Genomic DNA, 25,292 nt, shown 5'->3' with positions numbered 1-25,292 from the left:
TACACAGAAATGCTGTGAAAACCCAGCCGGGACTTAAACCAGCAACCTTCTTGCTGTGAGGCGATCGTCCTACCCACTGTGCCACCCTGACGCCACAAAAGTATCAATGCAACACTTTATTTTTTGCTCTCTTTTTTTATGAGCACAAAAGGCCTATTTCTCTCAAATGATGTTCACACATTTTTCTAAATCTGAGCACTTCACCTTTTCTGAGATAATCCGTCTGAGACCAGCCTCTCAGACAGCTTCTGCAGCTATCGTTTTGCATAACCAAAGAATTTCTGCAGAAACTGACAGAAAGCTCATCTGCATGCTCGTCTTCCTCATCCAGGGCTCGACCTGACTGCAGTTTGTCATCATAACTGACTTGAGTGGGCAAATGCTCACATTCAATGGCATCTGGCACTTTGGAGAGGTGTTCTCTTCACGGATGAATCCCAGTTTTCACTGTACAGGGCAGATGGCAGACAGCATATATGCTGTCATGTGGGTGCTGCTTTCCTGATTCGCACGTTGTGAATTGAGTGGCCCATGGTGGTGACGTAGGTAGGCCTATGCTGTGGACGGTGAACTCAGCTGCATGTTATTGATGGCGTTTTGAATGCACAGAGATAACGCAATGAGCTCCCGAGGCCCATTGTTGTGCAATTTAATGCACCGATCTGTACATAATTCCTGGAAGCTGAAAGCATCCCAGTTTTTGCATGACCAGCGTACTCACCAGAAATGTAAGCATTGAGCATGTTCCAGTTCCTGCCAATATCCAGCAACTTACATTTACGTTTAGTCATTTAGCAGATGCCTTTGTCAAAAGCAACTTAAAATTGAGGAGACATTCAGCGATTTAACAAGAAGAGGCAATACACACAACAAGTGATGATCGTACATAGGAACTGTTTAGAGAATTAAGTGCTAGCATAAGGACAAATGTTTCCATGAATAATGTTTCTCGGTGGTTGGTCCAGCCCACTGAAACTTCAGAAGCCGCTTTTCCACTATCGTGCCGAACCATTCTAAGAATACTTCGGTACAGTTGCGGTTGTTTCTTCACTGAGCCTGGAATGGCGAGGCACGATTACAAACCGTTCTCAACTCGGAGTTCTCTGTACAATGTTACAACCTCTTTGACGTTAGTCTAAGGTAAAAGTTATAACACTTAAAAGGTGTGGTACTTTTACAAGTGATGGGCGAAAGTAAAAGACACAAACAACAAAACTGCCAACAAAAGTGATTTAATGTACAAAAAAAAGTGAAATCAGAGTAATGCCCAAATATATTTACAATAAGAAGAAATATTTACAATAATAATAATAAAGTAACGAATTAAACAAAGTATCAAACAAAATTAGGTCAACTCAAGAGTGAGGGGATGCTAGTGAAGCCAAATCAAGGAAATAAATATAACAAAACAATTCTAACTCATAAACAAACCCCTTACCTCGCTAGAAGCATGAAAAGAAAAAGTGCCAAGCGCTGTTATCTTACCTTTACTGAACTCTATGAAACAAAACAAATTCATTAATGGCATTTATTTCTTACCTGGTGTTTTAAACAATGGATTGACTATGTGGTCGTATGATGGAAGTCGTACAACATTTTCCCTGGCCACCTTACTCTGAGAACAAAGTCAACTCTTAATGGGATCTCTTAATTTAGTTTGCCAGGTAAGAGTTGGACCAAAAAGCAACAAACAAACAATCGAAATTAAGATGTACAAAAATCAAAAAGTAGTTAAAAAAATGGGCAGAAATATTACTAAATAATTTTATCCAAACGAAAGTTAAGCAAAAACAACAAATAGCAAAATCATGTCGGCAAAAACACACAAAAACGGTATCAAAGGAAAAGCGCGGTGTCATCTTCTCTCCCTGGCGTCCTTTTGTGACCGCGCCACGTCACCCAATGATGAGTGACTGGTCTCCCGACCAATCGGCTTTCACGAAGGCGGACCTAAATGATACGACAGGCAGAGATGGAGATAGAGAGAGAGAGAGAGAACGGGATGCAAAAATCCTATTAATATACGGCAACCGTAACAACAGTTAGACACCCGTGCTGAACTGTACTGACAAATTCTGTGTGTTGACCTCGTGACTCTGTTGCAAAGGTACCACAGCTAGCTCAGCGGAAGCAGGCTAGACATCAGACATCCACAAGTAAACTACACTACATTTCAATATAAAAAAGATCCAGGTCTAAACGATACGAATTGAAAAGGGTTTTAAAACCACAGAGCAGTCTCTGGCAGAGAAGGGAATCACTGTCCCACCACATTCTTACCAACATATTTTATTTATTAAAGTTATTATTTCATTCATTCATTCATTCATTCATTGTCTTTTTGGCTTAGTCCGTTTATTAATCCGGGGTCGCCACAGCGGAATGAACCGCCAACTTATCCAGCACATGTTTCACACAGCGGATGCCCTTCCAGCCGCAACTCATCTCTAGGAATCATCCATACACACTCATACATGACACAGATGTTACCTTTAAAACAAGGAGAGAGGAATCATTCTCAGCTCGATTGACTTCCACTGGCGATCTACAGAAAGAAATCACATGTGAAAAAACTTAAGAGAGACTGCGTGAAAGCTCCGAGACGACACAGTCTTCTTATTTGAAATTGATCTGTTCCTTTATTGTAGGAATTGCAATTATGATGACAAATCTCAGACCTGGCTGGAAGGAAGACCTCGGGCGAGCTAATGTTTATAGAGAGGATTGGCTCTGTAATCAATCTGCAAATAACACCTGTGATATTGGATATGGATGCAGCTGTGTTTTCATTTGCGAAAGGTTGGCTTTTCTTGTTGTTCATTAAAACTGGCTTACACGGCTTTAAGGCGCCAGAAATAGAGCAGCAACATTGATTTATTGTAATCTGCCTTTGTGCATAAGTGTTTTTGTGTGTTCTTGGGTTTGTCGCCAGCACATCCCAGCGGATCAGACTGTAGATCTGCTCAGACTCTCCCCTCCTCTTCGTTGAGGTGGATGATGAATTAAAAGCAGTGGTGAGGTGTTTTTTTGGAGCAGGCGACGTTGACAGATCTTTTTGCTGACATCATTTTTTATTTATTTATTTATTTTATTTTATTTTTATTTTATTTTTTGCTGAAATTAATACGTCACTTTTAGTGCTTAGTTATATTTTATAAGCCCTTCAGGATCCTGTACAGTCCTAAGTGGGAAGAATGATCATAATACAGCATTCATTCTTCAAACGTATTATGTAATTGCTACAACATGACTTGATGCATTTAAATTCAAATCATTAATTCCAATCAAATGATTGATTTTTGGGAATTTTAAATATATATAATTATTTAACATTTATAAATAAAAATAATTGATATTAAAATTTAATTTTGCAATTTTGAAATGCAATCATGAAATAAGTGTATGTATATGTATAATTTTTTTCTTTTACATATATATATATATATATATATATATATATATATATATATATATATATATATATATATATATATATATATATATATATATATATACATACACATATAATATATATATTTATATATATATATATATATATATATATATATATATATATATATTTTTTTTTTTTTTTTTTTTTTTTGGTTTTTTTTTTTTTTTTTTTATAAACACAACACAAAGTAAAACATTTATTTTATGTGTAAACATTTATGTATGTGAGAAAGTATTACATGAAGAGTGGAAGACCCTGCAGCCCAAGACTGGTTACTCACTGAAGCTAAGCAGGACTGTGCCTGGTCAGCACCTGAATGGGAAACAACATCTGCTGTTGGAAGTGGTGTTAGTAAGGCCAGCAGAGGGCACTACTGTCTGTTTGAGTCCCAATGCCCCAGTGTAGTAAAGGGGACTATATTTTCGAATGAGCCATGAGTAGGGCTAGACGGAATCTGCGAACGTTTTCGCAGAGAATTTTGGTACAAATCTGTGGATTTCTTATGATACATATAATAAAAAACAATAACTTAACTTTTATTTAATGTTTAAAATGCTAATTCAATTAGATCGACTTTATTTGGTAAACAAAGCAAGTCTCTCACGTAATATATCTACTAAAAGACAGAAAATATTACTGTACAAACTGCATTGTACATAAATCAGATGACATTTTCATATTAGTCAATAATATGACTGTAATGATTTTAAAAACTGAATAAATATAGATTTGCACACATTTACTCAATTAAATAAACAGAATTAATGATGGGCTAAATATCTGTGGAAAATGCGGAATTCTGTGCACGCAGATTTCGTGTGGGCCTTGACATGAGTCATGAGTCATTAAAAATCCCATGGCGTTTCTCTGAAAGTGTAGGGGTGTAACCCCGCTGTCCTGGCCAAATTCCCTCCTTTGGCCCTGACCATACCTGTCAACATTGTGATGTGAAAATAAAGGATATGCCCACCATAATAAGGGATAACCATGCCCATCATGGCCTCCCAATCATCTGCATCTACTGAATTGGCTCAATAGGTGGAGTGTCTCTCCACTTCACCTATAGCTGGTGTGTGGTGAGCGCACTCGCGGCGTTGTCCTGTGGCAGCCATCGCATCATCCAAGTATATTCTGCACAGTAGTGGCGGTGCCCCCCCCCCCCCATTTCAATTGTGAAGCACTTTGGGTGTATAGTATAGCCATACAAGAAAATTGCGCTATATAAATGCACATTACATTACAATAAAAATAAGATATCAATACATTTTTTAATGATGACACAGGAAATTATTTATTTTGATGATGAACACATTAATGTATAGTACACGTCTCATCTGTATCTTTTGAGAAAGCTGTATTTAGTCATTGTTTTCAAAGTTTTTTGATAGTTTACTTTAGTTTACTCCTTTGCATATTACAAAAAAAGCTTGTATGATTCACCATATGCAGCGTTTGCTCATTTGCATTTAGAGGTAGAGGAAGACTGGCACACTTAATTGGACAATAACTTGCAACTGTATTTTTGGGAAGCTCCATCTGTCACTATTTTGTTTTAATTAGAGACAGTGTAAGTTTGATTTGTGACTCAGATTCTCAAGTTGTTCTTCTGGGTGTTTGTGTCAGCATGTCCACTTTTCCAGACCTTGCAAAAAAAAAATGAAATTTTTGAGTTTGACAAAATCACCTCAGTGAGTGTTAGTAAAGATTATATGTGCTGTGTGTTCACGACTGCATTGTAGTCATTTTGGATGCGAGGTTGAATTTGGGCTGTGTCATTGCCTGATCCTGTTTTAAAGAAGTCGTGAACTGAGAAATCAAAATTGTCTTGTTCTGACTTTTAAGAGATGGTTGTACTGCTTGTATTCAAGCATAAATACATGCTGTGAGTTCAAAACCGCAACACTTTTTTGTAAAAAAAAATCTTATATTAAAACCCACTGTTTCTACATCACTGTTTAGCTCCACCCACTATTTTCAAATCACCATCTGTTTAGCCCCACCCACTGTTTCTACATCACTGCCTGTTTAGCTCCATCTACTGCTTTCCCATCATCCTCTTTTAGCCCTGCCCACTGCTTATGAATCATTTCCTGTTTAGCCCCACCCATTGTTTCTACAGTAGTCTGTTTAGCCCTGCCCACTTCTACATCACTATCTGTTTAAATCCACCCTCTGCCTCTGCTTCACTGCCAGTTTACCCTCACCTACTTTCTACATCACTTTCTGTTTAGCTCCACCCACTTTTTCTACATTACCGTCTGTTTAGCTCATACCTCTGCTTCTACATAATTGTCTTTTTAGCCTGCCCACTGTTTCTACATCACTGCCAGTTTAGCCCCACCCACTGTTTTACATCACTGTCTGTTTAGCTCTGCCCACTGCATTAACATTACTTTTAGCTCTGCCCACTATTTCTACATCACTCTCTGTTTAGCTCCGCCCACTGCATCTAAATCTCTGTATGTTTAGCTCTACCCATTCTTTCTACATCACTGTCTGTTTAGCTCCGCCCACTGCATCTACATCTCTGTATAGTTAGCTCTGCCCACTACTTCTACATCACTGTCTGTTTAGCATTGCCCACTGCATCTACATCACTGTATGTTTACCTCCGTCCACTACTTCTACATCACTGTCTGTTTAGCTCCGCCCACTGCCTCTACATCACTGTATGTTTACCTCGGTCCACTGTTTCTACACCACTGTCTGTTTAGCTCCGCCCACTGCATCTACATCTCTGTATAGTTAGCTCTTCCCACTATTTCTACACCACTGTCGGTTTAGCTCCGCCCACTGCATCTACATCTCTGTATAGTTAGCTCTTCCCACTATTTCTACACCACTGTCTGTTTAGCTCCGCCCACTGCATCTACATCTCTGTATAGTTAGCTCTTCCCACTATTTCTACACCACTGTCGGTTTAGCTCCGCCCACTGCATCTACATCTCTGTATAGTTAGCTCTTCCCACTATTTCTACACCACTGTCTGTTTAGCTCCGCCCACTGCATCTACATCTCTGTATAGTTAGCTCTTCCCACTATTTCTACACCACTGTCTGTTTAGCTCCGCCCACTGCATCTACATCTCTGTATAGTTAGCTCTTCCCACTATTTCTACACCACTGTCTGTTTAGCATTGCCCTCTGCATCTACATCACTCTATTATTAGCTCCGCCCACTGTTTCTACATCACTGTCTGTTTAGTTCCGCCCACTGCATCTTCATCACTGTATGTTTTGCTCCGCCTACTGATTCTACATCACTGTCTGTTTAGCTCCGCCCACTGCATCTACATCACTGTCTGTTTAGCTCCAAATATCAATATTTTGGATTATTTACCCAATAATGAACATGCATTCATCTAAAAAAAGAAGATATTTTGAAGAATGTTAGAAACCAGCATAAATTTTATCCTTTTTAGTTTATGAATGAAGTTCAAACAGGTTTGGAACAATTGAAGGCTGAGTAAAGATCACAGAATTGTCAATTCTACTTTATAGAGCTCCTTTTATGTATAATTACGTTGAATTTATTAGTGACACTGGTGGGCATTCACTAGACTGCACCCAGAAATGTATTGAATTGCTCTTTTCAATAATGTTTTGTTTTATCTTTTTCTAAGAAACATGTTTGTTAATGGTTTTAGCTTTACTATAATAACCCTGGTTTAAACCTCTAACCCTTTCCTCATTAAACCTGTAATTTCCTCATTATTAGTCTTTTGCTCATTAGCGTGTTTTTCCTGAGAACAACAGCTTAAACTAAGCTAAATTAGTTTGCTGGTCTTCAAGCCTTGTCAGGCTGCTCTGCTTGGCGAGTTTTAGAGAAGATTTGAGCACTTGTCTACAAAGATCAGCAAACCAATTAGACTGGTTTAAAGATTTGTTTTAATCACACTGACAACAGTCTTGCTGGGTTTCTTTCATTGAACATTACTGTAGCTCAAACACAGCCAAGGTCATGGGTTTGATGCAGGGAATGTATGAAGTTATATAAAACTTAAGTGCAGTTTGAGTCGCTTCGGATAAAAGCATCTGCCAAATGCATAAATGTAAATGTCATGGCTACTTACTCTCCTTGTGTTATCAGCTCTTAATTAATGCTCTTAATGCAAAAGAAGCTCTTTAGTAATAAATTACCCGAGGGCTTAATAGATGAATGTTTAGAAAGTGTGAAAAATTAGAAGACCATGCATTCATTAGCGCTGTAGCGGGGTTATGTGCTTATTAAGATGCGCTGCTGCTGCTGCTTGTGAGCTAAAACACTTTTGTATTAGTGTTAACTGATTTATTTACTAGTATTTTTATTTATTTTATTTCTTCTGCAATAATTATATATAAAATTATACATAGAAAAATATATATGATGTTGTTTAATAGAGAGAACACATTTAGTTTAAGTAATAGTTTTAACCCTTAAAGACCTAGAGGTATTTTGGGGGCACCTAATGGGCCTATATTATTATTTTTTTAACAGCTAATTTCCAATTATTAACTTCGATTGTCTTTGCCATGATGACAGCACATCATATTTTATATTTAGTACCACCTTAATACCTTAATACTAATATATTAAATATTAAGGATACTAGTATTTAGCTTAAAGTGCAATTTAAAGGCTTAATAATGTAACTAGGCAAATTGTTAATTAGTCAAGTCATTGTACAACAATTGTTAATGTGGAAATGCTTATAGGGGTACGTTTTCAGAATGATCTTGGGTTGAAAGGTATAAACTGAAAAAATGTGAGTGAGAGTATATTTAAATGTCATTTTACTTCATCTCTTTATATATCTGTCCACCAACAGTAATTGTAATTCCCTACAGGAGCACATCCTTTTTAAACTCTGTGGTGCTATTAAAACTTGATTTTTTTGTTTAAACGATCCTAGCTGCCATCTACTGTATCATAACTCTTGAAAGACAAGCTGTATTTCATTCCATCAAACATGTTTCATAAACATACTTCAAACTCAAGTGTAGAAATGGCATTTGCTTGGCCTGTAGACTCAGCAGCAGTGTGGTGAACACTGATCTATTGTCTGTAGCTCAGCTTGAACAATTTTCCAGTCTTTCAGCTTCTCTTTGACCACGGCACTTTAAAGCGTAGAGGCTATTGGTTGCTGGAGAACCTCAGGATTTACTGAAGTTATGTTGCACATGGAGTCTGATCATGGACCCTTTTCACAAGACTGATATAATGTGTTTAACAGTCATCAGCATCCTAAATTCTTAAAAGATTTTAATATTTAGATTGTTTTTTTAACATAATTTTTATTTATTTATGATATTTACGCTACCTAACAAAAGTCTTGTCATCGATCCCTGTTGTAAGAGCAACAAATAATAGCTTGACTTCTAAGTGATCATTGGGAAAAGTGGCAGAAGGTCGATTTTTAAGCTGAATCATCTGTTGAATTGCATCCCAATCATCACAAATACTGCAGAAGACCTATTGGAAACCACATGGAGCCAAGATTCTCATAGAAATCAGTCAAGTATGGTTAAGAAAAAGTCATGGTTTGGAGTTACGTTTAGTATGGGGGTGTGCGAGAGATCTGCAGAGTGGATAGCAACATCAACAATCTGATGTGTCAAGACATTCGTGCAGCCCATTACATCACAAACCACAGGAGAGGGCAAACTCTTTAGCAGGATAGCGCTCCTTCTCATACTTCAGCCTCCACATCAAAGTTCCTGAAAGCAAAGAAGGTCAAAGTGCTCCAGGAATGGCCAGCCCAGTCACCAGACATGAACATTATTGATCATGTCTGAGATAAAATGGAGGAGGCATTGAAGATGAATCCAAAGACTCTTGATGAACTCTGGGAGTCCTGCAAGAACGCTTTCTTTGCCATTTCAAATGACTTTATTAATAGGTGATTGGAGTCATTGCAGAGATGTGTGGATGCAGTCCTCTAAGCTCATTAGAGTCAGACACCATATTTATTCTTTCTCCATTGCAGCATGACTTTATATTCTATACTGGACATCATTACTGTTAAGTGAGAAGACTTTTGTCTAAGCAAAGTCAGACTTTACTGCTCTATTTAAATAATTCAAAATCAAGGCATGATCATATTTTATTTTGGTAAAATAAGCGTAAAGTTATTATTTGTTCTACCTAAAATGTGGATTGCATTTATATATGTATCATATCATCTTTATATAAAATTTAAAAAAAAAAGGAATTACCGCAAGGCATTAGCAATGCAGCGTCCATAGAGAGGACAGTAAATTTGATGTTGTTCTCTCTTCTGTCTGCCATTATTAGTCTCTTGCTATTTTAAATTTCTTTTTCTGAAAGTCTTGATAACACTGTCGGGGAGTTTTTCTTTTATTATTTCATAAAATAGGGTTGTAAAAAAAATGATGTGTTGTACTCTCGCATTTACTGCGCTCTAAGTTTACCCAGCTATGATGACTTCCACTACTGAAAAACCCAGAATTGCTAAGGGGCCCTTACGTCATACTGGACCCACTCCCTGCCTCTCCTAGAAGATTACTGTCCTTGTTTTTTGTACGCGTTGAATGATTTAGTGCTGTCCTGGAAAGCTCTGTGTGTGGTTGAGTCTTCGGGCCCTAGTTGAGTTCAGCCGAATGGACGGAAGCTTCTCTCATGTCTGTTTTTAATGCATTCCTGCATGTCTGCGGTGTATTAATCCCACAACACCAGAGACTGGAAACATTTGCCTGGCAGAACATGAGAGGGTTCATGATGAGGTTAAAAATGAGATGCAACGAAAAGAGCAAACATGTAACATTCTCTTTATGTTTGGTTACCTTTTGATTATTAAAAAATAAATAAAAAAATAAATAGACTGATGATTATGTTAGGAGAATATTCTTTTCACTATTATTTTGCCGATTCAATAATAGCCTTCCCACAAAATTACATGTGGTTATTTTAAGTAAGTTTTAAGGAATTTAATAACTTAGTAGGACATTAGTTCTAAGTTCAAAAAGAACATTTGCCACTGGTTATTTTTGGGTTATTTTTGCAACCACAAAGTAACACCGTCACAACATTAAAGTTTTCTTATGGTTATTATCAGATCATAACATTCCCTGTAAAATGGGTTTTTGATTCCCATTTGGTTATTTTTAAAACACAGATTATATTAAGGGAACATTATTTTTAGATTTTTAGGCAACCCTAAAATAACATTTACACAACCTTGCAGGTGGTTATATTTGTCAGGGTTCTGCCACTTTGGTCTTGTAAATTCTTGTTTTGGTGGCAGAGCTCTGACACTACTCATGTCTGGTCCTGTTTCTGTCTCTGTGTGTGCGCGCGCCGTCGTGGGTGTACGCAGAGTGTGTGCGCTGCCGCTTGATGTGGCCGCGCACACTCTGCGTCCCTCAGACGCACGCGCTCTTGTACTAGTGTTTGTTCTGTCAGCAGCGCGCTGCTTTATTCTCGGCGCCTCCGTCTAGTTGGTTTCAGTTTTGGTTGGCGCTGAGATGAAGCATGCGCGTTGCTGTATGTATGTGTGAGCGCACGGTAAGGTGTTTATCTATCGTGTGCTCGTGTCTTGCGTCTCTTGTCAAAGCACGTGGCTCGGTGTTAACATTGTGGTCACGTGCTTTTGTCGTGTGCTTCAGTGTTGTGTTTGTTGTCATGAACATGCGGTTAATGAGTTCTCTCATTGGCTGCATGTTCTTGTCCTGTTAAGTGAGCGCATGGCTTGTGTTGTCTCTCTGTGTCATGCGCTCTCCCGTCTATTGTCTTGTCCCACCCTCCTTGTTAACCCATTATTAGTTAATTGTGTTCACCTGTTTGTGTGTTAATTTTCTACAGTTTATATACTCCTCACATTTGCTGTCCTGTACCAGTTCGTCATCACATGTTGTTGTTTGAAGTCTTGTTCTGTCGTGTTTCCAGTCCTCATCCTTGCCAGCCTGCCCAGTCCTGTTTGTATGTGTATGCATTTGTTTTGTTAATGTTTTCCCCCTCGGGGTAGTTTATTTTGCATTTTATTTTATTTTTATTATTTAATAAATTCCCATTTTTCCTGCACTTGAGTCCTCGCTCCTTTTTCCCCATTTCCCCTCACCAACCCTGACAATATTAAGTAGCTTTTAGGTGTTTTCATAACTTAGAACAGGGATGTCAAACTCAATTCCTGGAGGGCCGCAGGCCTGCACAGTCTAGTTCCAACTCTAATTAAACACACCTGATCAAACTATCTAATTCCTGAAATTTAGTATGATTTGCTCATCGCCCAATGACGTTTGGGTTCAGGGGTGGGGTTGGGTGTCACGCCTCCTTTTTAAAATCTTACATTTTCGTGGAACTGAGCTCGTATGAATTTGTACTATTTAGCCACTAAACTGACAAAACGTAAAATACTTACATTTCCTCATGAGATCGGGCTGTTACTTCAAGTACATTTGAAGTATTTTAATAACTTATGCAGAACATTCCCTCATGGTTATTTTAGGTTGTTATTTTTTTTCAACCAAAAAGAACCACTGACACAACGTTGCAGGATGGTTATTTTTAGGTCATAACATTCCCCTTAATTATTAGTTTTATTTTTGGTTCCCATTTGGTTATTTTTAAAATACCAGTTACATTATAGGTGAACATTTGTACAATTTGTACAACATATGTTATTATTTTGGCAAGTCTAAAATAACATTCCCACAACGTTGCAGGTGGTTATTTTAAGTAGCTTTTAAGTATTTTAAGTATTAAGTACATTTGAAATTCAACTGCAACCCATCACTGGGAAACATCCGTACACACTCATTCACACACATACTGTACACTACAGACAATTTAGCCTACCCTATTCACCTATACCATATGTCTTTGGACTTGTGGGGGAAACCAGAGAAACCGGAGGAAACCTACGCAAACACGGGGAGAACATGCAAACTCCACACAGAAACACCACCTGACCCAGCCAGGGCTTGAACCAGCAACCTTCCTACTACGAGGCGATCGTGCTACCCACTGCTCCACCGTGCTGCCTACATTTAAAATATTTCAATAATTTACACAGAACATTCCCTCATGACTCTTTTAGGTTGTTATTTTTGCTTCCAAAAAGTACACAACGCGTTGTCACAACGTTGCATGGTGGTTATTTTTAGGTTACTTACCCCTTAATGTTTTAGTTTCCATTACATTTTAAAATAACGAATTAGGTTATAGGTAAACATTAATTTTAGGTTTGTATTTTGGCATCATTGCAGGTGGTTAGTTCAAGTAGTATTTTAAGTATTAAGTAATTTTAACGTATTTTAGTACGTTAAAAAATAGTAAAATAACGTTAAAAAAATTTAGTAAACCATAAAATATCCCCACAACATTGCAGGTGGCTATTTTAAGTAGTATGAAGTATACTTGAAGTATTTGAATAACTTATACAGAGCATTCCCTCATGGTTATTTTAGTTTGTTATGTTTGCAACCATTGTCAAGTCAACAGTGCAGGTGGTTATTTTAAGTAGATCTATAACTATAGAATTATATATAAGTATAACAGTCAATAAATTATGTATTTTAATATTTAATAATTAAAATAGTTTAGTGAAACTTTCTTTTCTTTTTAGATTATTATTTTTTCAAGCATAAAATAACATTTCCCCAGTAATGCAGGGTGATTAGTTGTTTAAAAGGTTATCTAAGAATAAGCTATTGTACCCAAAACACCACTATTACAGATATCATGTGCTAAATTTTTGCACTGAAATAAACTTCCTCAACAGTAAATGTACCTGTTTGTGTGTTCAGAAAGGCAAGGCATTCTGCTGTTTTCAATAACAATGTCATTACTGCTGCATTTTTGACATGCTTTAGGCTCAGATTTGCATCATGCTGCTCAATTTTGCCACACAATTTTGACTTCTCTTCATGTAAAATCCAATATGTGCGCCTACACCGAGCCCTGTGTGTGATGCGACACTGATCTCAGAAGTCCTGTTGTGTTTTGTTGTGATTTGGTCTTTATCTTGAAAAATGCAGTAATAGTCTTACATCTGATTGTCAGTGCGGTCGTGACACTGAATCTTATGCCTTTATTAAGACTCCTGTACAACATTTATGATAAGTTGCGTTCCTATTCCTATTCCTGTCCCCTCCATCCTCAGAACACTGGATTAGAGAGGTTCTACGTTGCATCTATCTTGAGAAACTGAGACATTGTTTTAAAGGATCACTGAACTCCTTTAACAAAACATGGAGTCCCATACTGTCTGTGATTGAGAACCTTAACATTTTAGGACCTGCTGATTAGAATTTCAAAAGGGAGAAAGAGAGACTTTTAGAATTTACTTTACATTTTCTACTTCCATATTTATTTATGTATGTATGTATGTATGTATGTATGTATGTATTTATTTATTTATTTATTTATTTATTTATTTATTTATTTATTTATTTATTTATTTATTTATTTATTTATTTATTTATTTATTTATTTATTTTTTATTTGTTTGTTTGTTTGTTTGTTTGTTTGCTTGTTTGTTTATTCATTCATTTATTATTTTTTTCACTTGGTTTATTATTTATGTGTGTCTTGATTCATCTTTGCATTCTTATTGAAGACCTCAGGAAATAGGGAGTGGTGGGAGATGGTGCTTAGAAAAGGGGTAGAAATGTTTAGGTTTGATTTAAGTTGTACAGTTTTCTTGTTTTTGTTATATATTGGATGTCATCTCTGCTGACAGGACTTTTATTTTTTATATTTATAAGTTTGCATATTATCTGGAAAAAACGCAATTAAAATATTGAAATAAGCATAATAATAATAACATATTTAATAACATATAAACGTTATAACATTATATTTTTAATGTCTGAAAGTGAAATTGACTTACTATTTACTCACCCTTTACTTGTTTCAAACTTTTGAGTTTCTTTTCTTGAACACTAAAGAAAAACTGCAATGTTGACTTCCATAGTAGGAACAACAAATACTATGGAAGTCAATGGTTACCGGTTTTCTGCATTTTTCAAAATATCTTCTCTTTTGTTCAACAGAAGAAAGAAACTTAAAGGTTTGAAACAAGTAAAGGGTGATTAAATGATGACATAATTGACATTTTTGGGAGAACTATCTCTTTAATTCTTTGTATAGGAATAAAGAGACAAAATCATTAATACTTTGTGAGTAAGGACAATTTCACACTATATCCTATACTATTTTTTTCAACCCAGGCTCATTGTGGAAACGTAGTCCCGCGGACGTTTCTGGAGTCCGCGGAATACGTCCCGGCGGGTACGTAGGGCTGCAGTTTTTGTTTTTGCGAATCCGCGAGAGGTCGCTGTGCATTTCGTGCCTGTGCTGTTCTCGCGTGAACCCACCAGAGGCCGCTGTCCGACTGACCGGATGATTGACTGCGCGACCGCCATTCGGCTTACCCCCCCTCCTCCTTCTCTGAACCCAATCAATTTTACCGATTGACTCGCCCGCCCGCTTACTTCCCTAAACCCGAGCAACAGTTTACAAAAGCCATCCAAAAAAAGAAAAGCCCTGATTTAATTTTTTTTTTTTCTACCGCGTTTTCGGATTTCACCACGTTCTCACTTCTCATTTTTGGGATTCTGTTTTTGTCTTACCTGATTGCTGGAACCGCTCTTCCCTGGACTTGAAATCGATCGCCGTGGTCAACTCCTCTCTGCATCTCAAGCCTGCCGACGTACACGGTGAGCTAAGTGGACAAACGGGTTGCAGCGGGGAAGCCCTCCACAAGGAGGTAAGTGGTCGGCCGGCAAGCGCGAAAGGGAACAGCGTCACACCACCCCATAGCGTTCGCTTGAAAAAAATTAATGCAGCCGTACGTACCTGCCGGGACGTATTCCGCTGTCTCCAGAAACGTCCGCGGGACTACGTTTTCAGAATGAGCTTGGGTTGATTTTTTTTCTTCTGAAGAAAGTAGTTTGGATGAAATAAAATGGGTTTTTACATTTTAAAAATATTTTTCAAGGTCAAAATTTTTAGCCTAAAAAACTCCTAAAGATTTGAAACAAGTGAGGCATGAATAAATGATGACAGGATTTTCATTTCTGGGTGAACTATCCCTTTAAAGATTTGCATCAGCCAAAAGGAGCAGACCTCAGTACACATCTTCCACCAATGAGCATTAACAGCAAGCATGAGCGACCTGACACTGCTTTCTGTTGTGTTCTTTGTTACAGTGAATCTGCAGTGAAGAGGCTCAGATGATTCTGCTCACCCTCATGTGACCTGCTGAAGAATGATGTGGGTTGCCAGGTGCTCAGAAGTAATTGGCGCAGCGTGACAGAACCCTCAGGTAAACATATGGTCCTATTTGGGTTTGGGTGCTCCTGCGTGTCTGACTAATTTATATCTTCAGCAATTGGTTGAAGTTTCATCTTTAATGGTCTCTGAGCACTTCACTTCATGCTCTACACTTAATAAATTCTGCCAGTTCTCATAGCTTTGGTGGAAAAAAAAAATTATAATACGTTCATTTTGTTGGATTATACTTTACGTTTTGCAGCAGATGTTGTTTCTTGTGCCTTTTAACTAAGTGAAAGCATGAGCAAGAACTCTAATGTAGAGCTGTAGGATTGGTTTTGATCGAAATGTTTCTGGGTTGTGATTGGTTGAACTCAGGTGAGTAAAAGGTTAATCCTGCTCCTTGCACCAGGAAAGACCAATCAGACAAGAGATTTTTTTTTTTAAAGGGAGGGGAGTGATTAAAGGTTAGAAGGACACATTAATTAAAAAAAAGTAAATCATAATTGTACATTTTGATTTCATGGCACCTTTTAAAGGTGCTGTATGTAAGTTTTTGACTCTTCTTAAGCATAAAAATACCATAATATGTTTGCAAACATCATAGCCGTAATTCAAAATGCATAGCCCCACCCACAAGATGTGTTTGTTTTTGTCATTTAACCTGGCCAATCCCAGTTTAGCCAATTATATTTCAGCACTCCAGGTATTTCATTCATTTAGCCAGAAAGGCTTTTAAAGTACGCATCTGAAATGCTGAAATGGAACTTCCGGTGAACAGTAGCAGACTCTGAAAGATTCAGATTTCCACATGAGGTGGTCATTAATTAGCAAAAAAATATAAATATTACGAACAACAGCATGAGCCCTCCAAGTTTAGCGTGTTTCCTCATTAAACGCAACGAAAGTGTATGCTTCGCGTTGTTGGGTCAGAATCCTTGTGAAATACAGTAATACTTTAGGACGCTTAGTTTAAGCAAATTTGATGAACGTGATCATGCGTGTTGGATCTGAGGGGAGTCGCTCCAGTATGGAAGGCCGTTGGGGCCAAAACGTCTGCAGCGCGTTGTGTGTGTCTGTCTGTGTGTGTGTCCGTGTCAGGGGTGGAGTGAGTGACGTATCTGAGTAGGGGCGAGAGGGGTGTGCAATGTATTTAATGACCGGTTTGCAAGAAATTATCATTCATTTGCGGGCATTTGGGAGTCTCTGTGCACTTGCCGGATACTCCTAGTCTTAGCAACTGGATGAATGTAAAGGAGGATTAAGCAAAATTGTTTCTACTCTATAATTAATGTTCTCAACTCACAGCAATAAAACTTTACAATGAGTGCAACAGTTTGTATTCTATAGTTTATTATTATAATTTTTCATTTTCCATATCTGCAATTCCTGTATTTTGGCATTTTTTTGCAGTCCACTCAGAATCCAACATGGAAATCAATGTTTTCTTTATTGGCATTGATTGTTTTGAAATTTAAATGTCATTAACATGCCTGTGTTTTAATTTCTGTAATGAATATGGCTGTCAAGCAGGATCTTGATGGTTTATTGTGGGTATGTTGTTCACATGAAGAAATCTGTGTTACAAGTTAAACAAAAATTCTATTAAACAATTATATTTTGAATTTAAATCGTTTTTGTCTTGCGTTTACATTTATTTTACATTTAAATAGCCAAAATTACAAGTTTTAGTATTTTAAATGTGATTAATCGCGATTAATTTTTTTAAAAAGGTGTGATTAATTAGTTAATTTTTTAATTGATTTACAGCACTAATAAATATATATATATATATATATATATATATATATATATATATATATATATATATTTATTTATTTATTTATTTATTTATTTTCTTTTTAACATGTTTGAAATAAATGATAATAATCATTAATACCAATGATAATATGTAAGTAAAGACCTATTTTTACATTATGATGCTGCTTTTAAAAAACACAATCGATCTGGCATAAATCATGTGTTAAGAGCGTGTTAATGTTAATTAGGAAGCTCAGCAAACCAGCACTGCGTTCATAACAAATCCCCACTGTATGGAATAATGTAACATTAATGCACATTTTATGAGCTTATTTGGCTTCCCCGCTCTGCTGCAATCCATCAAAACTTTTCATTCTGCTTAATGTAGATGCATTTAATCGTCTGATTGATTTTTTTTTCTTTCTTTCTTTCTTGCCTGCTGCTCACAAAGCCTAATTTAGCGGAGTCGCAGAAGCTGGAATATGTAGATGATGAGTGTGTGTTAATGTTAGTGTTTAAGTTTTGTACATTAAGGCCCAATCCCAATTTTACCCCTTAGCCCTTCCACTTACCCCTTACCCACGTGAAGGTTAGGGGTGTGCCAAAGGCGTAGAGCTAAGAGGAAGGGCTAGATATCCCTTAAAACTGAGATTTGTTTCAGGACCACACTTGAAACCAAAGGGTAAGAACATTTTCCCAAATACACCATCTACAATGGCAGCTTGGCTGCACATGGAAGTCAGGAGATAATAATAATAATAATAATAATAATAATAATAATAATACATTTTATTTATAATGCACTTTTTTAAAACCCAAAATAGAATTTACTCCTTTGAGTTTTTGTTTTCTTTTTTTAATATTTCCCAAATGATGTTTAACAGAGCAAAGAAGTTTTCACAGTATTTCCTGTAATATTTTTTATTTTGGAGAAAGTCCTATTTGTTTTATTTTGGCTAGAATAATAGCAGTTTTTTATTTTTTCAGTTTAAATATAATAATAAAGTAATATTATTAATTTAATAAAGTGGAGTTTGCATGTTCTCCCCATGTTGTTGTGGATTTCTTCCGGGTGCTCCGGTTTCCCCCACTGTCCAAAGTCATGCGCTTTAGGTGAATTTGGTAAGCTAAATTGGCCATAGTGTATTTGTGTGAATGTAAGTGTATGGGTGTTTCCCAGTGTTGGGTTGTGGCTGGTAGGGTATCCGCTGCGTAAAACATATGCTGGATAATTTGGCAGTTCATTCCGCTGTGGCGACCCCTAATTAATAAAGGGACTAAGCCAAAAAGAAAACTAATGAAAGGGCAATACAAAGAAATGTCAAGTAACGTTAAATTACACATACAATTTGGAGTAGAAAGCCTAGAACAGCATTTACTTGAAATAAAGTCTTAGTCTGAGTTCAACACGGGCCTTCTTAAATTAGTAATCTTGTTCATAAAGCTGAAAATGAAGAAGAAATGGCACAGGAATGAGATAAGCCGACATTTTTTGTACCTACTCTGATGAACAAGATTAGATTAACATTTAAAGTGCCTATCCAATAATAACAAGATTATTCATTTGTAGAAATGCAACAGAAGGTCATTAGTCTGAAGCCAGGACAGAGAGAAGGATTTCAGATATTCAGTTCATGAGTCGGTCTGCTGTTTGCTCATCGATAACAGGAAGGTTTGTGCTAAAACGGATGCATTTTGAGCCGGATATTCAGATTTGAATATAATAAGACATGTCTGCAAGTCAGTGCTCAAGGCTACAGGCCGTGTTGACTGCTCTCGACGCGCTGTAGAAAAATTGCTGTTTTGCTTCAGATGACGCACGATGTGTTTTACATAGAGATAGGAAGAGGAAGTCAAATCAAGGTTGTGATCTCCGTTCTCCAAGCTTTAATACAAATACAATCCAAAGTGATTTGTGCTCAGAGCCTGTGAAGCCATGAACAGTAAAAGTGCAAGAGAAGATTACAGCAGTTAGGAAGCCATTCGCTCATTTCACATATATATATATATATATATATATATATATATATATATATATATATATATATATATATATATATATGATCAAATATAAATAATCATTTCACTGCCAAAAAAAGGTTTTCTTAGGTATAGTTTTTGTCATGTCACTTGTCTAAATATCTAAACATTCTAAAATCAAGAAGGATTTTCTAGACAAGCAAAAAAATATTGGATCTTACTCAGGGCATGACATTAACTTTTTAGTTTTCCAACGTTACTAGCCATTCTGCATTTTCACTAGCCACAATTTTGTTGTTGGGAAAATATTTTTATATGCATGAATATGACTTTGACATGCTAAAATAACTTGATTTAGATTTTGTGTTTTGTCGACATGCCTCCTCATTCATTTCACGTTTTGATTGCCATGTATGAGCAAATGGGTCATGGTTTCATCACAATACAAATCAAATAAAATAAATAAAATAGCGTAGGCCCACGTATATACCAAACAATTATCATATAAGAATGACAATAATTACAGTACTGAGAGGTAGTAATTTAATTTCAGAAAAGTATTATTTGCAATTATTAAATAGTTAAAATCATATTAGCAGCCAATTACTATTAAAGTAAAACACTATTTAACGTTACAGTCAATTGAATAGTGCTAATGTTGTTTTCAAGTCGTATTTACATGTGGTTTCAGACCGAATTAATGTTGTGAACAAGATAGGGGCCCTTAAAATAAACGAATGTGCGAATATAAATCCAACTTTACCTCAATTGCATACTGTATTCGTATTTACATTACATGAGTATTATTAAAACCTATAATGTTGTATTTTCTATGTATAATACTATATGTTGTTATATTACAGTAGACTAGAGTGGATAATGTGGAATAATAAGCCGTATACACATTATGTGCCAACTGCAAAACCTGATGACACGTACAAAGGGAGAATGTCGATCAAAGTGTTTTTATCAAGTGTGGTTCTAAAAAAATACAATGTATCAATTAAAACCATTAGAAGCTGTTTATGGGTAATTCTTCAACTATGGCACTATGTCCTTTGATTTTATATATATATATATATATATATATATATATATATATATATATATATATATATATATATATATATATATATATATATATATATATATATATGATCAAATATAAATAATCATTTCACTGCCAAAAAAAGGTTTTCTTAGGTATAGTTTTTGTCATGTCACCTGTCTAAATATCTAAACATTCTAAAATCAAGAAGGATTTTCTAGACAAGCAAAAAAATATTGGATCTTACTCAGGGCATGACATTAACTTTTTAGTTTTCCAACGTTACTAGCCACTCTGCATTTTCACTAGCCACAATTTTGTTGTTGGGAAAATATTTTTATATGCATGAATATGACTTTGACATGCTAAAATAACTTGATTTAGATTTTGTGTTTTGTCGACATGCCTCCTCATTCATTTCACGTTTTGATTGCTATGTATGAGCAAATAGGTCATGGTTTCATAGTGTTATACTTCAATTAGCTTTTATTTCACATGACTTTTCAGAACTCAAAATTAAGGATTTACCAATTTTTTCTCTGACCACTCCAAATAATAATTATTTCTAGCCATAAATTTTTCAATGGGTCAAAACAAGCTAAATATAGCTGTACACTATACTTTTTATTTAACAAAACATTTCTTTGAACAAAACAAAAGAATAACAATTGACTTTTAAAAATAATTATTCTCATGTATTAAAATATACACAGTAATTTGTCCTCGCCAAGGTCTCTCAGATCACCAACACATACATGGAGACTTAATCTCATATTAAAGCAATGTTGTTGCATTAGCATCCCTTTAAGAACCGATCACAGTTGCGTTCCAGGCACTGTTGCTTCAAGCAAGGAAACAGGAGCGCACACTTGCTTTAAACAGTCGCGCGCATCACATTAGCTGTTAGCGAGTGACCATGCCCTCATTCAGAATTCATTTGCTTTCTTCTGCTCGCACGAACGCAATTCTTTTTGTTAGTAGTGCTGTTTCTCGATTCTAAGATCACATTTGCACGCATATTTGGTCATTCTTATTGTCGAACCCTGCTTTTAAGTAAACCACAATTTAAAAATTATTTTCAACCAGCCAAAGTGGCTAGTGGGAGTGACCGTCTAACCCGCCAAAGCTGAAGTCTATCCGCATTTGGCAGGTTGGCGGGTGTTAATATTAAGCCTTGGTTTTACTTTATATTAAGTGGCCCTAACTAATATGTACTAACATCAAAATTAATAATTAATTAATGTACTTAGTGTAAATACATGTTTTGCATTGTACTCATGCTTGATTAAATACTTGTATGTAAGTACATCTGTAATTAATTTCTGTAGTTACATTTGTAAATCCACTGTTGATCATTGCTCACACCTTTAACCCACCCTTAAACCTACCCATACCACCAAACATGTCCATACCCGTATGCCAACTCAAGAGCACCACAAGTGTTCTCAAATACATTATGAACGCAGTAAGTATATTGTATTTAATTTTTTGAGGAAAGCACATAGTAGTTAAGGACACATAATATAAAGTGACACCAACTATTGTTTTATTTTCAAAAATAATGAGTCAAAATGAAGTGTTTTTCCTTAAAACAAGCTAATAACCAGCCAATGTGGTACGCATAATAATCTTGTTTTCACTTTGACATGAGATTATTTTGTGAGTTTTATGCAAAAAGTCACTTTTGATATATTATTACTATTTGGCGCCGTCTTGTGCATGAATAATATGTCCAGTAGTCTGTTCTCCATTCAGCCAGTTTAGTTTCTGTCAGCTTTTTTGTTTGTTTGTTGCCATCTTGTGACTGAATAATGTGCACGTTAGTGTATACTCCATCAGCTGTTTTTGTTTTGTCAGCTTTGCGTTTAATTAAAGAATTAATAATCTATTATGGCTCAGGACAATGTTTTATGTCTAATTTTAATGTTTTGTCACATAGCCATGTTGTTTTTGCAAAATAAGTTCTTTAAGTCTTATACAACAGTGCTTCACTTTATATCGGGCTGCCTACAAGCTTGTCAGGCTTTATTCTGGGATAGCAACCTCCTGGATGTATTTTATCCCCAACTTAGCACTTATAAAGTGTGATCTTATTTTATATCCCTAATACTACCCAATACCTAACCCCAACCACTACCTTACTAACTATTAATTAACAGGAAATTAGTAGTTTATTGAGATAAAAACGACTTAGTTAATGGTTTGTTGATTGCAAGAATTGTACATTAAAACAAAATGTGACCAATTAGTCAACAATGCAAAGCCAGACATCATTCACCCGTCATGAATCATTTATGTCCTATGTAGTTCCAGCGCCATCCACTATGTGAATCTCCTTTTCCACCACATCCCAAAGGGGCTCTGTTAGATTGAGATCTCGTGACTGTGGAGGCTGTTTGAGTATAATGAACTCATTGTCATGTTCAAGAAAAGCATCTATGATGATTCGCGCTGACATATCCTGCTGGAAGTAGCCATGCATCAGAAGATGGGTACATTGTAGTCATAAAGGAAAGGACATGGTCTGCAACAACACTCAGGTAGGCTGTGGCATTGACATGATGCTCAATTGGTACTAATGAGCACAAAGTGTGCCAAGAAAATATCTCACACACCATTACACCACCACCACCAGCCTGAACCTTTGATACAAGGCAGGATGAATTCATGCTTTCATGTTGTTGATGCCAAATTCTGACCCTACCATGTGAATGTCGCAGAAATCGAGACTCATCAGTCCAGGAAACGCTTTTCCAATCTTCTATTGTTAAATTAGAGTGAGCCTGTGCAAATTGTAGCCTCAGTTTCCTGTTCTTAGCTGACAGGAGTGGCACCCAGTGTGGTCTTCTGCTGCTTTAGCTCATCAGCCTCAAGGTTGGACATGTTGTGTGTTCAGAGATGCTCTTCTGCATACCTCAGTTGTAATGAGTGGTTATTGTATTACAGTTGCCTTTCTGTCAACTTAAACCAGTCTGGCCATTCTCCTCTGACCTCTGGCATCAACAATACATTTGCGCCTATAGAACTTCAGCTATGGATATTTTCTTTTTTTCTGGCCATTCTTTGTAAGCTCTAGAGATGGTTGTGCATAAAAAAAATTTAATTAATCTGAGTAGATCAGCAGTTTCTGAAGTACTGAGGCCAGACTGTCTGGCACCAACAACCTACCTAACTAGACTTACCTAAAAGAGAAAAAGTTTATTCACATTAACATTCGACTCTTTTTTAAATGGTTATGTGCCTTTTTATACAGTGTGTGTAAACTTCTGGTTTCAACTGTAGATCAATATTTCCACCTATTATTGTAGCACAGTTTGTGCTAAATACAAAAAACAAATGTTGGTCAGTACTATGTAATAATTATCTGAAATAAGCACAAATGTCAAAACATCTCAGGGGCCCGAAAAACACCTCAGGCTTCAGAGGGTTAAAATAATATTTTAGTCACAGAACATCTTTAGAAATACAAAGACAATACATTTAAATTCATGGATATATTGGGGAAGAAATTACAAACTACAAAATTTCAATTAGGTGAGGCAGTGGCGCAGTAGGTAGTGCTGTCGCCTCACAGCAAGAAGGTCGCTGGGTTGCTGGGTTAAACCTCAGCTCAGTTGGCGTTTCTGTGTGGAGTTTGCATGTTCTCCCTGCGTTCGCGTGGCTTTCCTCCGGGTGCTCCGGTTTCCCCCACAGTCCAAAGACATGCAGTACAGGTGAATTGGGTAGGCTAAATTGTCCATAGTGTATTAGTGTGTGTATGTATGTGTGGATGTTTCCCAGAGATGGGTTGCGGCCGGAAGGGCATCCGCTGCGTAAAAACTTGCTGGATAAGTTGGTGGTTCATTCCGCTGTGGTGACCCCAGATTAATAAAGGGACTAAGCCGACAAGAAAATGAATAAATGAATGAAAATTTCAATTAAATTTTCTACATCTTTACTGTCTTCACATTTTTTATTTAATATTTTTCCGTACGATATATATTTGGTTGTACTATCTTTGGACCGTTATCATACATTGTTTATTTAGATGACTCCAGATTTGGCTTTAGTGCTGACTAATCTAATGCACATGCACAAATATAATATTGTAAAGCTTCCTTTAGGAACTATTCATTTAAATGATAGATTTGTGAGGGGTGTACTCATATATGCTGAGCACTGTACGTTGTTCTATCACTCCTTCACTAACTCAAATGTCTGATTTCTCTGTTCTGCATGACAGACCGTGCACTTCACGAGCAAAAAAAAAAAAAAAGGCTCATGTCATCAGAATTTTTACAGCACATGGAGAGTGACTTTTATGACTTTGAGATGAACTGCGGTCTGCTCCCTGTTCAGACAGGTCGGTTCTGCCTGAGAAATAATGCCACCCATTACCTATAATGACTACCATGGGAATAGCTGGTGACAGGCTTCACTCCTACATGATTCTTGTGCTTTTTTCTGCCTTTGGTCGGGTGTCTTGATAACATTACAAAACACGCTTCTAAGATCTTATGAGGCCGATCACATTATTCTGTGACGGAGCCAGCACCTGTTTCCCAAAGCAGCACGTGAATGGCCTGTTAAGTAGAGCTGAAGTGCTTTGTTATGGGAGCTGTCAGACCCAAAGAAGGCCAAACATTTGCTAATATCGTCAGTCATTTCTCTTCAGCTCAAACATACAGGTGGAAAGCTCACAAGCGTGCATTTTGAAACATTTAGCCTCTACTAAATATTGTTTGTGTATTGAAGCATGTATGAATGCACTGATTACCATACGGTTCTATACCATCTTAAAGAACAGATTATCCAATTGATGTTCAATGAATAGGGGAAGAGTAAAGAAATCAGACA

At 36.6% G+C, this 25,292-nt stretch overlaps 1 protein-coding gene across 12 annotated transcripts in view; it reads left to right on the top strand.

Moving 5' to 3' along the window:
* The window catches only part of b3galt1b (beta-1,3-galactosyltransferase 1b), a 370,673-nt gene that overhangs the window by 303,172 nt on the left and 42,209 nt on the right, over window positions 1-25,292 (top strand). For all 12 annotated transcript variants that reach the window (XR_015500020.1, XR_015500017.1, XR_015500021.1 and 9 more), the window contains one exon: window positions 15,604-15,719. The gene's annotated coding sequence lies outside the window, so the exon portion shown is untranslated. The remainder of the gene's footprint in view (window positions 1-15,603; window positions 15,720-25,292) is intronic.

This window comes from Danio rerio, chromosome 9 (assembly GCF_052040795.2).
Source record: "Danio rerio strain M-AB ecotype USA chromosome 9, GRCz13ab, whole genome shotgun sequence".
NCBI lineage: Eukaryota > Metazoa > Chordata > Actinopteri > Cypriniformes > Danionidae > Danio > Danio rerio.
This window is presented reverse-complemented; position numbering and strand designations above follow the sequence as displayed.